The following is a 15,933-nucleotide window of genomic DNA, read 5'->3' as shown; positions in this document are numbered from 1 at the left end:
AAAAACATTTGAAAACTCTGGAACTGTACATGAGTTTATCTTTACAAATGTCTCCCACCGACACATCCACACACATAATTTCTCCTAAAGTGACACACGTGTGTTCACACTGCAGAACATGAATAATAAATGAGCAGCCAGCTCATTAAAATACAGCAGACAATAATGTGAAAGTGGAGGCTGCTGCCGCTGCTGGGTCAGCACGCTTCTTCTACTAAAACGCACACTGGCCTTTACCTATATGCAATTGATGGATGGCTGACATTTTCAAACAAAAGCAGCTGTCTGGCTCACTGGTGGCCTTTCTAGTATGTGCGCTTATGTGTGTCACGTTTAAAGTCCCGACGACCTGCTGAAGTGTCCTTGAGCCCGACAGGAAGTGGGAGCTTGTGCAGCGTGAGCGCCCGGCCGTGAAATAAGACTATCAGGAGATCATTAAGCAGCAATTAGTTTTTGATTTGATGAGAAAAAGGTGGAGGAGGTCACAACAAGTCTGAAGGTAAAGTTGCAATAAACTTGACACTGTGGCACGGGTGCAAAAGGATGGCACACACTGTACAGTGATGCCTTGAGATAAGAGTTCCTTTTGTTCAATGACCATGCTCATATTGCTCGTTCCTTAAAGAAAATAGGTTGATACAAATTGCCCCGCTATTGGCTGGCGACCAGTCCAGGGTTCACCCCACCTCTCGCCCGAAGTCAGCTTGGGTAGTGATCGATTCCAGCTCACCTGCAACGCTAATGAAGAGAAACGCTACACAGTGGAACCTCAATATAACAGACCCTGATTGAATGGACTTTGGATTTAATGGACATAAAATAGTGTCCAGTTGGAACTCCAAATCCCCCCTTTCATGCACCAGTGAGGTAAGTTTGTATAAACTTGAAAACCTTTCAAACATTTTTAAGCTCTTTTTTAAGGGTGTTTTTAGTCCACGAAATAAAGAACAAAATAATTTTGTACTGTACTGGTGTTTTTAGGCTATAAAAAAGTGCTCCAATTTAACAGACAATCTGATTTAATGGACAACCACCCTCCACAGCCCACCCCCCCTATTAGTCCGTTAAATCAAGGTTCGGTGTATATAGAAAATGAATGGATCAAGGATTAGTTAGAAAATGAATAAATATATTTTATGTAAGCCGGCACGGTGGACGACTGGTTAGCACATCTGCCTCACAGTTCAGGGGAGCGGGGTTCAAATCCTGGCCCCGCCTGTGTGGAGTTTGCATGTTCTCCCAGTGCCTGGGTGGGTTTTCTCCGAGCACTCCGGTTTCCTCCCACATCCCAAAAACATGCGTGGTAGGTTGATTGAGGACTCTAAATTGCCCGTAGGTGTGAACGTGAGTGCGAATGGTTGTTTGTTTGTATGTGCTCTGCGATTGGCTGGCGACCGGTTCAGGGTGTACCCCGCCTCCTGCCCATTGATAGCTGGGATAGGCTCCAGCAGCCCGCGACACTAGTGAGGATAAGCGGTAAAGAGAATGGATGGATAGTTTATGTATATTTTATCCATTTATCGCCTTAAATAGCGAACCACTGTATTTATTGAAAATCCATCCATCCATCCATTTTCTGAGCCGCTTCTCCCCACTAGGGTCGCAGGCGTGCTGGAGCCTATCCCAGCTATCAACGGGCAGGAGGCGGGGTACACCCTGAACTGGTGGCCAGCCAATCGCAGATTTATTGAAAATACTAAAAGAAAACATTTTAGTAAAATGAGTAAAAAAGTATGTTATTAAATAATTGGTTAATTTAATTTAATTGACATTAATAATACATAGAATTAAGTTACCACATGAATCATGATTCTTTTTTTTTTTTTTAAACTATTTTACATACACATTTTATGACCAGGCTAATCTATTCTTTTTAAAAGTCTGCTAATCTTTAGGCTACAGTACAGTTTGTACATTCCAGCTGTCGAAGTATACTTTTTATGTGATTAGAGTATATTATTCTTCTCTTCCTATCTTGAGTTTATTGCTATTTGTCATGTTTTGCGTGGATATTCACAGCAGACGTTAAAAGGCTGCCATACTCCTCGTCTTCACCCTCGACCTCCACTTCCTTCTTTTACTCCTCTTTCTCCTCTTCATGTTTCTTCTCCTCCCCGTTCTCATCCTCATCTTATTCTCTTCCTCCTTCACTTCTTTCATGGCTCCTCATTGTCTCACATTCTCTTGCTAAGAAAGTTTTCTCTCTCTCTCTCTCTGTTGTGTGAAAAAAAATATATACATATATATATATATAGAGAGAGAGAGAGAGAGAGAGAGAGAGAGAGAGAGAGAGAGAGAGAGAGAGAGAGAGAGAGAGAGAGAGAGCGAGAGAGAGAGAGATGCAGTAGAGTGTTGTGTACACATATATTTTCTCCTATCGCATCCCATCATGCACCTCTGTGCCGCCATCTCCACTTTTGCCGCACTTGATTTATGCAGCAGCTCCAGCCCAGAGCAGAGATCGGGAGATAAAGGCCGACCTGCAACACAAGTGTGTGTGTGTGTGTGTGTGTGTGTGTGTGTGTGCAGAGAGAGAAACCACGCACACAATGGCAGTCACAGATGTACAGACACCATTTGTGCTGACAGATGACTGATGCTGAAGCTGATATGAACACGCTTCCATACTCCCTCAGTGTGTTATGCGTGTGTGCGCGCACTCTTCATGCGTCATGCTTGGAATGAAGAGACAGGAAATCAGTGGTAAGGACAGACCTGAGGGGGAGGAAAAAAGCAGATCAGGAGAAACCAGGGATGAGGATGCTACAACGAGGAAGAGGACATGAGGAAGATGAATACACAAGCAAGACAAGAGATGAGAATGTGAGGAAAATGAGAACATGAGGAAGAGGACACAGATAAGATGAAGATGTGAGAAGGATGAGGACATGAGGAAGAGGACGCGATGAGGAAGAGGAGGACATGAGGGAGAAGAGGACACAAGGAAGATGAGACCGTGATGAAGATGAGGAGATATGGGGGATGAGAACATGAGGACACAAGCACAATAAGGACATTTGGGACATGAGGAATAGGAGGACATGGTAAGACGAACACATGATGACAAAAGAAGGAAGAAATGAGCATGAGGAGGACATGAGAATGACGAGCATGTGAGGAAAATTGGAACACGAGGAACAGGGCACAGGGAAGATGAAGATGTGAGAAGGATGAGGACGATCTGAAGAAGAGGAGGATGTAAGGAATAAGACCATAAGGAAAAGGAGGACAAGGATGATGGGGAACATGAGGGCACAGGGAAGAGGAGGAGCTGAGGAAGAGGAGAAAAAGGAAGATGAGACTCGGAGGACATGAGAAAGATGAGATCATGAGGACACGAGGAACATGAGGAGATTTGGCAGATGATGACATAAGAAGGATGAGAACGTGAAGGAGAGAATTAACACGAGATTCACTTGTCAAGTGGAGGAGGGGCGAGGGGGAAGACGATGTGCAGATGGTGCTTGAGCCGCACGGAAAAACAAAAACAAGACGACGCGAAGTGAGCAATGAGAACGATGAGTAACGGTGTTCATATTTGCACAGAGTGACGGCATGCTAATCCTGTCACCGGACCGCTCCGCCGCTCGTTAGGGGGTCGGCCATATTTAACTCCCGTCGACACGCCAAATGGCTTTTCAACGGCAACCGGTTGCCAATCATCGGCAAGACGCAGTTATCCTTTCACGTGACGTCCCTTTGCGGGGGGGGGGGGGGGGGCTTAATGAGCATGGCAGGTGACGCCTGTCAAAATGGACGCCCAGCAAGCGGCAACGTGACGGGAAAACGGCGATCGGACACCAAGACGCCAAGTGCTTCAACAAAAATAAAGAGGCACAAAAACAACCACAAAGCTGAGCTTTTAAGTCCGCAATCTTAATGCACCATTTTCGACTGCCTCCCACCACTAGTCCTGCCGGAAGACCAGATAGCAAAAGATGAACTATCGCTGCCTTGTCTTGCAGCAGTTCTACACCACTGTTTTCTTTGGAATAAATCATTTATTGTATAATGTTTGACATTATAATAGTGATTTGTTAAAGATATTTCTTTTTCTGTCAATAATTGTTTTTATTTATTTTACATTAATATTGTTGCAGTTGCATGAAAAGTTATTCTAAAAAAAAATAAAGCAGTGTTGATTCTATTTGTTCTTCTGTTTAAAAAAAAAAAGCAATAAGAAAACTGTTAAAATAGCAGACCGCCGAGTAGTACTGTTAAAAGCGTAATGATATCTTTATCCTCTGCAAAGAATGACTAATATTAGTGATGTACTGATGAGTTATGAGGAGTTGCGACATCTCAATCAACAGTATATCCATCTGTCCCTCTTATACTGCCCCCAGGTGGCCAACGTGGGCAGACCAGAAGGAGCAGCACTCCATTGATGGAGAAAGCGGGACAAAAATGGTTTAATGTCTTTTAATTACATCATTACTGTATGTTTTTATAAAGTAGACTGTGTGGAGTGCTAATTTTCCTCATTAAAATCCATATTACAAGGCTGGAACAGATCATTTCAATGGGAAAAGATTTACGATACGAGTGTTTTAAGTTATAAGTGTAGTCACAGAACAAATGACACTCATATCTCAAGGCACCACAGGATAAGAACGATGATTCAAGGTGATGATTCAAATATAAACAAAATGTCACGTGATTTATTCTTCAAAAGTGAGAACAGGTTGACAGTCACGGCGTCTACCCTCCTCTCAAAATTGGAAAAATGATTTATAGGCTTTTATTTTTTGGGAATTTATACTGAAACTGGCTGTTGCCTATGCATTTGATTTTTTTAAAAAGTTTTCCTTTGACTCTAGTGACTGGGATAAATGTCCTGCTTTGTTTAGGTTTATCTGTAAATTGTTAATTTTTTGTACATCCGACACTGTGTTGTTTGTGTCCTTTGTTCTTATGGCTTAAATGTTCTGAGCAACCGAACAATAAGCTTTTGAGTAGCTTCTCATTATTCAAATGCAAACACACACTTGTGCGATTGTGTATTAAACAAAAATATTTGTCAAAACTCTCAGTGTAAGCCTGATAATAGTACATTAGTAAAATGGAAAGGAAAAAAATCATTTCTCTCCAGCTCCATCTTGTACCTCAAACTTGATTTTTAAGAAATAACCACACCTGAGGAAAAATAAATCAGAGTCAGAAGTCATGACCGATGAGGTGTCAATCTTATGAAGCCAAATGCTACATTGAACTGTAGTGGTTATTAGACTTTACACTGAACGGTATCAGCCGATAATTAGCATTTTATGCTGATTGGCTTTAACGTCATAATTCGCCGATCCGATCAATGACGTCATTGATCGGCTGCGCAAAAGACTGACTCCGCTTCGCGATCGTGCACAGTATATTTGAATCCAAAAGCTAGTTTATTTTTAGCCTTGTCGCGTGTCTTTTGATGTAATACTGTAAATATCTGATGGCCAATGAAGTTATTTAAAAAAAATAAAAATAAATTAAAAAAAACATGTTGGCGGTGTGAGGCAGACATCACATCTGAGACAGACAACACGTAATGCCCGGATCAGACAAATTTGCTCTTTCACGATTGCACCATGTCAGACAACTGCAATAAAATCTTGTATTCCGATACCACCGCATCCCGTTTTTTACGATCATTGGGCTTTATCTTGTCAACTCAAACGAGACCGGATACACTCGTTACCGTGGCGATGCAACACGAGTGGACCGACTGTATTATAAGGACAAAATGGGGAAAGACGTGTGTTGGTGGTCACCTGTGTTCAGGACAGGAGAGGACGTTCGTTTAAGGCTTGCTTGACGTTTGTTTCCGTACTTTTAATACGATACGGCTCGCAAGCAGGCAACAGAATGTTACGTAGCCTAGCAAGCTAGTGCTAGCACTAACGCTTGTGCGTAAACATGCTGCCGTTCTGTCGAATCATGCTCTAAAGTTTCGGTGTGGGTGAAGTCATTTAATTACAATAATTTAATTACAGTAAATTGTAATGTTGGTTTGACCTGACTGATTAGAATACATGACCTGACTAGAGCAGTGATTTCCAACCTTTATGGAGCCAAGGAACATATTTTACAATTGAAAAATCTGACGGCACACCAACAAACAAAAATGTCACAAAAAGTGGATACATTAATTACTGTATGTACTTCCTGCCATCTAATAGAAGACCATTTATTTGTTGTCTGTCTGCCACAATGCCTCACTGGCGTGCGTCTACTAGGTCTTTGCACTCAGATGAAAACAAGGAAGGAACTCATAAAGTTGATTTTAATTAGTTAGTTGGAGCTGTAGGCAAAATACAGAATTTGTAATATATCCTACTGTATATTTTCACAAAAATATTCTCATTTAACAAAGCACTCTGATGTTTATGTGTATAACAGTCATTGAAAACAAAATGTCTGACGTTTAAAAAAACGTATGTCAATGGATTTAAATGTGGCGTCGCAGCACAGCAGCTCTTGTCAGGCTAAAGTAATTAGTATGTTATTCTTTGATTCGTTTTGACTCAAATGCGAAAATGCTGATTTGGGATTCATTTTTCACAGGGACTCGTGAGTCAATACGGTTACTCAAAGACTCTCAATTGTCTTTGACGTGACGAAAACAGATAAGGCTTGTTGAATACTCTAAATTGTCTTTGACTTTTACCAAACACTAACATCAGGTTGTAGTTTTCCAGTTCTTTTGTTGAAAAGCTTGTGAAGGGAGTCAATGACCAGGCCAAGAAATAAGTTCAATTTTGTATTAAGCAAAGAGTCACAGGAGATTTCACTGCAGTGGAGATCATTCAGCAAGCATCTCACCAGAAGGATCTTGTCATCTTGCAGAATCTGTCTTCCTTTATCGGTGTCTCTCCGTTTCCACAAAGTGTGGGGGAGTTACCGTCTGTTATCTCGAGCGCATAACTTTCAGTCAGGAGTTGCTCGGCACCTTTGCAACCCCCAATAGTACAAAGTATGACGATAGTCGCTCAAGCGTGACAAAATATTGCTTGTGATGTTTAAAGCAGTGACAAAGATTAATTATCTAACAAGGTTGATACCTTCATCGTTTTTTTTATGTATACAAGACCACGTTAACTTAATTGAAAACTCAAAATAGTCTTTGATGCTGACAAAATGCATACAGTAGTTCAAGACTCAAACGTTTATTTTATGTTCATAAACGCTCCTACGTTTGGTTTGTTGAGGACACTAAGTCGTCTTTGATGTTGACTCAATTGAATGTTCAATTCTCTTTGATGTTACAAGCCACAAACTAGATCGTTGAATATGTTCAAAGGTGTTTGCCGTTCATGAAAACACATTGAAGTCTACATTTCTAAACTTTTCTTCTTAACTGATTTGTTTTTATTTTTTATGTTGACTAAATTGTACGTTGAAACTGGTTAAAGGTGCAAACAGTTTGTAGGTGTGAGATGAACAATATGGGAGGTAGGGAAAGTGAAATATGTAGAGCAGTAGACGGAGGAAATCGTGAAGTCAAACAAGTAGAAGAAAGCATGTGAAATGAACTAAAGAAGAACAAGGAGGCGAAGGAAGCAAATCTGTCAGCAGAGGAACGATGAGAAAATGGAGGTGAAAATGAAAGGAAATGAGGTGACACTTCTTATTTCGGTGGAGGTGGAGTCGCACTGGCACAATGTCACGTCGAAAAAAAAAATAATAATAATAATAAATGAATCTGCGAACCACTAACATGAGGTTGGCACATGAGGTATTACTGGATGTGATGAGACTGGCCTCTCAGGTGTCATCACATATCTTTGTTTGGCCATGATTAGACCAAAACATGTTTTTGTTTGGACATGTTTTACAGTACACTGGCCAAACATCTTTACACCATTGAGTTCCTTTTCGGGCAATATTCCCCTCATTGTTTTGTTTGTGTTGACATTTCCAACAATGGAAGTGGACCTTCAGGAATTGTTGGTGTCCGGAGTGCTTGTCCACATGCTGGCTGTCAAGTCAAACTTAAAAAAAAATATATAATATATAATATTAAAAAAAAGGGGTGTGTGCACGTGTTTGTGTGCGCGCGTGCCTTTGTGCAAGTCTATGCACTCTCTGTAGCCTCAAGTATGTTCCAGTTGTAACGATATTACACTGTACATTTTGTTGTCTATGTATTTGTTTTTGCTTTTATTTTGTTTTGTTTTACTCTGCTGTCTCCAGCCAGGTCAGCATTGCAGATGAATATCTGTTCTCAATTGCCTTACCTCGATAAATAAAGGTTATTATTATTTTTTGTTAAAGTCTCTCACACTTAGACGCACGCACACAATCAATCTTATATGGTTGTGTGATTCATGTTCAATTGATCACATGAACATTGTTAAATGCACACGGAAGCACAGAAATTTTATAGACTGCAAGTACACACACACACATATATATATACACATGCACGCACGCACGCACACACACACACACACACACACACGGAGTGTTGACAGCGCGTGTGTGTATGTGTGTTCAGCTGGGTGATGAATGAAGCAATATTTCAGTGTGAAGCAGCGTCTCAGCACAGATGCTGGCATGGAGAATTGCAAATATGACAACACACACACACACAAACGCGCGCCCAGACAACAATATGCAGTGAAAACATAATCTCTCCAAGAGTGACATGGTCTGCTGCATCAGAAGAATCACCTGTCTGATTATACACACTTATAGATGCAGACTCACACCCACACACAGTGAGACAACGCGGACACACACGCACACACAAAACTGCAGAGTGTTCTGTTGTCTCATTGTGTTGAGAAAAAGCTGCCTACAGGGCAACATCGTCAGTGCCAAGCAGGCGTTTATCAACACCTCACACACATGCACACCCGCACACACACTCACTGGCACACAAGATGAGATGAGACACACATCTCGACATTAACACGCGTGGACAAATAATGTCAGCTGGGGGCATTACGTGTTGCCAGGTTGCCTGCAGGACTGGCAGAACACACACACACACACATGCAGTTATGTTTGTATGCAAATGAGGGGAATCTTGGGATACGGCCTTTAACCCTCCTTTATCCCTAACGACTCAAGCCAAAAAGGGGTTACATAGTCACTGTTTTTTGTTCCAGTTGTCTGTATGAGTGTTTCAGTAGTCTGACAATGGGTTCAGTACTGCATGTGAGCGTTTCAGTGGTCTGGGAGAGTGTTTTAATAGCATCTGTGAGGGTTTCATTTGCGAACAAGAACCTTGCAGTAGTGTGCAAGTGTGAGTGTTTCAGTATTGTTCGTGAGTGTTTTAGTAGTGTGTGAGAATGTTTCACTTGTGTGTGAGAGTTTTAGTAGTGTGAGAGAACGTTTCAGTCGTGTATGTGAGCATTTCAGTAGTGCGTGCGTGTTCAACTTGTGTTTGTATACAAATGAGAACACTCCTATGATGTAACGTTTGACAACAGTAAACGGTGTGAAATGTTGCTGCATGCTTTTAATGGGGAAAAAGTAACGCCATCTGGTGACAAATTGTAAACTTTCCCTTTATACGCACCATTATCATGCATCAATAGTGACACACACACTTATTTCAGTGCCAAGGCATCCTTTGTCGAAAAAATAAAAAGTATGAACTGTAGCTTCATTCTTTGAATCGGGGACAGTAGTGCCACTTGGTGGGCAAATTATGCCAATAAAATCCCAGTGGTCCAAATGGTAATGTTAACGTAATGGATTGCAATTACAAATGGGAAAAAAAAAAGTGATTCAAAATGACATTTTCAGTGCTTTCCAATCTGACTTTTTTCATTTTGATGTGAAAATGAATCCTCTAGCAAACTGGACATATACTCATTCAAACAAATCAAACCAAACAACTGAATGGCACCAGATGTACAGTGGGTTATTGTTGACATTTTTGCTGATTTATTAAAAACGAAAAACTGAAATATCACACAGCCATAAGTATTCAGACCCTTTGCTGTGACACTCATATTTAACTCGGGTGCTGTCCATTTCTTCTGATCATCCTTAAAATGGTTCTACACCTTCATTGGAGTCCAGCTGTGTTTGATTATACTGATTGGACTTGATTAGGAAAGCCACACCCCTGTCTATATAATACCTTACAGCTCACAGTGCATGTCAGAGCAAATGAGAATCATGAGGTCAAAGGAGCTGCCTGAAGAGCTCAGAGAGAGAATTGTGGCAAGGCACAGATCTGGCCAAGGTTACAAAAGAAGTTCTGCTGCACTTAAGGTTCCTAAGAGCACAGTAGCCTCCATAATCCTTAAATGGAAGACGTTTGGGACGATCAGAACCCTTACTAGAACTGGCCGACCGGCCAAACTGAGCAATTGGCGGAGAAGAGCCTTGGTGAGAGAGGTAAAGAAGAACCCAAATATCATTGTGGCTGAGCTCCAGAGATGCAGTCAGGAGATGGGAGAAAGTTCTAGAAAGTCAACCAGCACTGCAGCCCTCCACCAGTCGGGGCTTTATGGCAGAGTGGCCTGACAGAAGCCTCTCCTCATCGCAAGACATGAAAGCCCCCATGGAGTTTTCTAAAAAAAAAAACACCTGAAGGACTTCTCACCTGAAAGTTGGTGATAAATAAGATTCTCTGGTCTGATGAGACCAAGATAGAAGTTTTGGGCCTTAATTCTAAGTGGCATGTGTGGAGAAAAGCAGGCACTGCTCATCACCTGTCCAATACAGTCCCAACAGTGAAGCACGGTGGTGGCAGCATCATGCTGTGGGGGTGTTTTTCAACTGCAGGGACCGGACAACTGCTTGCAATCGAAGAAAAGATGAATGCGGCAAAGCACAGGGATATCCTGGACGAAAACCTTCTCCAGAGTGCTCAGGACCTCAGACTGGGCTGAAGGTTCACCTTCAAAAAAGACAATGACCCTAAGCACACTGCTAAAATACCAAAGGAGTGGCTTCAGAACAACTCCGTGACTGTTCTTGAATGGCTGCCCACCAACGTTCACCATCCAACCTGACAGAACTGGAGAGGATCTCCAAGGAGGAATGGCTGATGATTCCCAAATCCAGGTGTGAAAAACTTGTTGCATCATTCCCAAAAAGACTCATGGCTGTATTTGCTCAAAAGGGGGCTTCTACAACCCCAATTCCAATGAAGTTGGGACGTTGTGTTAAACACAAATAAAAACAGAATACAATGATTTGCAAATCATATTCAACCTATATTTAATTGAATACACTACAAAGACAAGATATTTAATGTTCAAACTGATAAACTTTATTGTTTTTCGCAAATAATCATAAACCCAGAATTTTATGGCTGCAACACATTCCAAAAAAAGCTGGGACAGGTGGCAAAAAAGACTGAGAAAGTTGAATGCCCCTGTCTCCCATTGAAAATGTGTGGCGCGTAATGATGCGTAAAATACGACAACAGAGACCCCGGAATGTTGAGCAGCTGAAGCTGCACCTCAAGCAAGAAAGGGAAAGAATTACACCTACAACGCTTCAACAATTAGTGTCCTCAGTTCCTAAACGTTGATTGAATGTTGTTAAAAGAAAAGGTGATGTAACACAGTGGTAAACTTGACCCTGACCCAGCTTGGAACGTGTTGTAACCATAAAATTCTAGTTACTGATTATTTGCTAAAAACAAAGTTGATCAGTTTGAACATTAAATATCTTGTCTTTGTTGTGTATTCAATTAAATATAGGTTGAACTTGATTTGCAAATCATTGTATTCTGTTTTTATTTTTGTTTAACACAACGTCCCAACTTCATTGGAATTGGGGTTGTACTAAATACTGAGCAGAGGGTCTGAATACTTATGTCTGTGTGATATTTCAGTTTTTCTTTAATAAATCTGCAAAAATTTCAACAATTTCGTTTTTTTCTGTCAATTTGGGGTGCTGTGTATACATTAATGTGAAAAAAATGAACTTAAATGATTTTAGCAAATGGCTGCAATATAAAAAAAGATTTAAAATTTAAGGGGGTCTGAATACTTTCCGTACCCACTGTATCTGTAGTACGTAACTCTTAAGGATCGATTGCTTTGGTGTCAGACTGCTGACAGAGACGAGAGCCAAACAGAAGCGACGTGTCAGCGCAACTATACGGTCATGATTATTATTATCATGCATTAAATTATTCAAATGAGGTCAGAGCAGCAGGAGATGAAGGCACGTCAGTCTTCTGTCTTTCGCAGGCAAAACCTCAATGACAGAAGAAGAAAAAACATTTGAAGCTGTCGTCATTGTGAGAAAGCTTTGAATGAGTGTTGAGCTTTAATGAGCTGAGGCCAGAGCTTCCTTTAATCAAAAACTGCTATTAACTCCAATCATTTATTTGCTCATTTGGCATTAATGAGACACTTTGCACGGCAACGAGCTGGCGGCACAATTAAAAAAAGGTAAACGAAAACACAACACATTCTCAGGTGACAGACGAGAAAAGACCTCCGCCAAGGCTTCAACATTAGCCATCACTCACTGAACCATTACAAACTTGAAACCTTAATCCACAGTTGAACCCCTCATTTGAAATCCTAACCAATTTTCCTAATTAAAATCCATATTACAAGGCTGCAATGGATGATCTCAATGGAAAAAGATGATTTGAGATATGAGTGTTTTAAGTTACAAGTGTAGTCACGGAACAAATTACACTCATATCTCAAGGCATCATTGTATAAGAAAGTTACATGATTAAAAGTCATGTAACATCACATGATTCAGTCTTCAAATGTGAGAACAGGTTGACGGTCACAATGTCTACCCTCCTTTCAAAATTGGAAAAATGACATATATATATATATATATATACATACACACATTTTTTTTTTTTTTTGCAATTTATACTGAAACTGGCCGCTGCCCATGTATTTTTAAAAAATGATTTGCGTTGAGCGGCACGGTGGATTTATCTGTAGTGGTTTATCTGTAAACTGTTAATTGTTTGTACATCCTACGCTGTGCTGTCTGTGTCCTTTGTTCTTATGGCTTAAATGTCCTGAGCAACCGACCAATAAGCTTTTGAGTAGCTTCTCCTTATTCAAATGCAAACAAACAGTTGTGCGATTAAAGGGAAGTTTGCAGTTAAAAAAAAAAAAAAGACATCATAGTTGTCAAAACTGTCAGTTTTAACCTGACAGTAGTACATTAGTAAAATGGAAAGGAAACAAATATTTTTTTCTCCGTCTCCATCTTGTACCTCTAACGCCTGAGGAAAAATAACCAATCAGAGACAGAAGTCATGACCGATGAGGTGTCAATCTTATGAAGCCAGGTGCTACATTGAACTCTTCTAGTGGTTATAAAACTGCAAATTTACCCCCCCCCCCCCCTAAAAGTCATTATTCAAATGTAAACAAACATCGTAACACATTTAGGGAGAGGGAAAAAATTTATTCCTCCCCTGGCTTCTTCTTATGGCTGCCGAGCTTCCCTCCAGTGCAAAGACCTGTGTATCGTTCTGTTTGAAGAACATGAGGCCAGTGTGTGTGCGTGTGTTTGTTTGTGTGTGTGTGTGTGCATATTAGGTCTTTGCACTCACATGAAAACAAGGAAGGAACTCACGCTTCAAAAAGTTGATTTCAATTAATTGGTCAGTATGAGGTGTAGAGAAAATACAAATTTTGTGATATATCCTACTGTACATTTTCACAAAAATATTCAAATTTAACAAAGCATTCTGATGTTTAAGTGTACAATAGTTAAGATGTTAAAATGTCTGACGTTTAAGAAAATGTCAGGTTGATTGAAGATGTTAAACTATCTTCAATGTTGACACGAGGGCTCGGACTCGCCCTCGAAATTCCCGTTCCTTTTCGCAATGACAGTAACGAATGACTAGCAAATACAACCAAATCGTTACTCCGTGTACGAAATAAAGAAATGTCATTGTCTAACAAATGCAAAATCCCATTTGATTATTTGAAAACTACTATGGCTAAACCTACAGCCCCTTGGTTACGTCCTGATCGCAGTTTTTTCGATCGCAGCTGGCTAGCTCTCGTCAACCATCTGCCCCGATGTGTTGAATGAATCTTGCAAAATGTTGATCCAATTCATCTGCTGCGGTCGCAGTCCGGCATGAAGCTTCTCGGACACGGCCATCGGACGCCTCGTTCCGCGGAGATTATCGTCTCGGGGGAGACGGCTCCGTGATCCATGTGATCAGCTGCTGTACATCTGCGCATGCGCAGAAAATCAAGATGGCGGCGGCCGTAATCCGCATTTGAAATCCCAACCTTTTCTTGAAATACTAATTTTAAACGCAAACCCTAGTATTAACCTCAAACCCAGGCTTGAAGGCCGACTTTGAAAGACCAATTCCAATTTTAAAAACCCTACTTTGACACACTAATTCTTGAGTGAAACCCTAATTCTGAACCCTAATCCTGGTTTGAAAGCCAAATTTTGGATTTAAACCGTAATTGGAATCCTTATCCCTATAACTGGAAACCCTAACCCTGGCTTGAAACCCTACTTTTAAACCATATCCCTTAGTTGAAACCATAAACCTGTCTTGAAACACCATTCTTTGTTTCACAGCATAGCCCAGGTTTGAAACCCTACTTTGAAAACAAACTGTTTTAAAGTCCTACTATGAAATGCTCGAGTGAAACCCTAATTTTAAATCCTAACCCTGGTTTGAAACCCTAATTTTGGATTTGAACCCTAATTTGAAACCTTAACCCTCATTTAAAACCGTAGCCCTTGCTCGAAAACTTTTACATCCTACTTTTGTATTGAAACCCTATCCCTTGTTGAACTCTAACCCTAATCTCACATACATTTACATTGGTGATAATATGGATCCGAGGTGGATTCACACTGGCATCTTTGAACATCATTTAAAAAAAAAAAAGTATACTTTGGGCAGCGTTTCCACGGTTATCGCTTAACCACAAAAACCTCCCGTTCGGCCCGACGGGGATCGAACGATGGCCTTCGCACACCTGGCTGGTACAGTTTCTCCTTTTGTGCTGGTTGCCAGGACGACGAGCGCATCGACGAAGGTATCTTAAATCATTCATCAGAGCCGCACACACGCGCACACTTCATCTGTGATTCAGCGCTCGTCTAGCGATGCCTTGAAGCTGAATGTCGCAGGAAGCCAGCCGGGCTGACAAAGAGTCGCTTGTTTCCTTTCCTGTCCCCCGCCTCCTCACGTCTACCCCAAGCCGCCGTAAATCACACCATCTTGGCAAAGGTGCGTTCGGCTTTTAAAGAAAATCTCGCTGTTTTTTTCACAAAAATTAAGTTTTTAAATGTATTTATTTTCCCCATTCGCTTTTAGAAAAAGCAATTAAAAGGCACTGTTGTATACTGTATATCATCGCTGTCAGCCTCACATCACCATCACGTGCAAAATAACTACATTTCTTTAAAAAAAAAATATAATAATCATCTTGTTTGAGTTACCAAACACTGCATCATTGAAGTTGGTATTACAGAAATCACTCGTTTATCACAATGGTTATGTTCCAGAACACCCCCGCAAAACACAAAATCCGTAAAGGAAGTGGAGAAACGTGTCCCAGCAGGTTGGAACGGGTGGAGGAAGGTGTCAGGTGTGTTATGTGACAGAAGAGTCTCTGCTAGGATGAAGGGCACAAGTTTATAAGACAGTGGTAAGGCCAGCCATGATGTATGGATTAGAGACAGTGGCACTGAAGAGACAACAGGAACAGAGCTGGAGGTGGTAGAAATGAAGATGCTGAGGTTCTCTCTCGGAGTGACCAGGTTGGATAAAATTTTAAATGAGCTCATCAGGGGGACAGCTAAGGTCAAACAAAGTTTCCAAAAGAGAGAGAGCAGACTTCGATGGTTTGGACACGTCCAGAGGAGAGACAGTGAGTATATTGAAGTGGTAGAAGGGTGATGAGGATGGAGCTGCCAGGAAAGACAGCTCGAGGAAGACCAAAGGGAAGGTTGATGGATCTAGTGAGGGAAGACATGAGGGCAGTTGGTGTTCGAGAGGAG

The 15,933-nt window shown here is 41.1% G+C and overlaps 1 protein-coding gene across 3 annotated transcripts in view; it reads right to left on the bottom strand.

Moving 5' to 3' along the window:
- Positions 1 to 15,933, bottom strand: part of galnt14 (UDP-N-acetyl-alpha-D-galactosamine:polypeptide N-acetylgalactosaminyltransferase 14 (GalNAc-T14)) — an 80,077-nt gene that overhangs the window by 28,618 nt on the left and 35,526 nt on the right. The gene's annotated exons all lie outside the window — the stretch shown is intronic.

Source organism: Phyllopteryx taeniolatus, chromosome 18 (genome assembly GCF_024500385.1).
Source record: "Phyllopteryx taeniolatus isolate TA_2022b chromosome 18, UOR_Ptae_1.2, whole genome shotgun sequence".
Lineage (NCBI taxonomy): Eukaryota > Metazoa > Chordata > Actinopteri > Syngnathiformes > Syngnathidae > Phyllopteryx > Phyllopteryx taeniolatus.
This window is presented reverse-complemented; position numbering and strand designations above follow the sequence as displayed.